Source organism: Nematolebias whitei, chromosome 18 (genome assembly GCF_014905685.2).
Source record: "Nematolebias whitei isolate Nwh7 chromosome 18, NemWhi1, whole genome shotgun sequence".
NCBI lineage: Eukaryota > Metazoa > Chordata > Actinopteri > Cyprinodontiformes > Rivulidae > Nematolebias > Nematolebias whitei.
In genome coordinates, this window is record NC_056515.1 from 5,580,732 (window position 1) to 5,581,980 (window position 1,249).

Here is a 1,249-nt window from a genome sequence, read left to right on the forward strand (position 1 = left end):
CACACACACACACACACACACACACACACACACACACACACACACACCACATGTTTGTAATTCTATTCTTTTTAGGACACCGTATTGACTTCCATTCATTTCTATAGCCTAACCCAGACCCTAAAGGTATCTGACTGGGCTGCAACTGTTGGAAACTAAACTCTACTTCTCTTAATTTCTAAAATTTACTCCAGTTTATTATAAACATGCACTCAAGCTGGGTACACAACAGGATGAGGTGAGTACAGTCTTGGCAGAGGTGGGCACCAAAGTAATGTGCATGGTGTAAAAAATGATTTATATGCTGTGCACATGAAAATAGGCCATGATTTTTAAACATTGGACAGGAAAAATGTAGGCACATGGCTCGCTGGTTGCAAACACTTAGACTTCAGTAAGACTGCAACTGGAAATTCATCAATTTTTCTCACAATTGTGAGTTTTCAACTGGTCTCCAACAGGCACAGTTGAGTGAGATACTAATCTATCCTAAAAATTACAATCCACAGTCTTAGGGACAGGCTTTGGTCCCATAAGGACCATTGATCCTGACAAGTTAGGTGATTATAAAATGTAAGATAATATGTAACACACACACACACATGGACACACACACTGCAGCTCTGGTTTTCTAAGTGGAAGTTGTAAATAGCTTGATTGGAGTAAGTGATCCTAATAAGTCAGGGACCTCATTAGAGAGCGTCTGCACATGTTATCAATCAGCTCTGAAATAAATCTGGCCAAGTTCTGTATGAACTCAGCTGGACGCTCTCTGGTGAAGTGAACAACACCAGTTATAAATAATACCGTCTGATTATGGTCTGTCTGGAGGTGAACGGACAGATTCTGGACAACCGAACTCTTGAGAACAAACAAAACATATCTGAACTGTTCAGCCAAGGACCCAATTCATTTGACTTTTCCTAATATTGGTGTTATTATTTTAGTCTTTCTGTGTTTTATAAAAACAACATTTTGTTAGGCTCAATACTGTATTTTTTGGACCATAAGGCGCATTAATCCATCCATTATCTTTTACCTGCTTCTTCCATTTTAGGTCACGGGGGTCACCGGTGCCCATGTCCAGCAATCACTGTACGAGGGGCGGGATACACCCTGGACGGGTCTCCAGTCCATCACAGGGACACATAGAGACAAATGAGACAAACAACCATTCACTCTCTCACTCTCACCTAGGGACAATTTAGAGTTACCAATCAGCCTAACATGCATGTTTTTGGACTGTGGA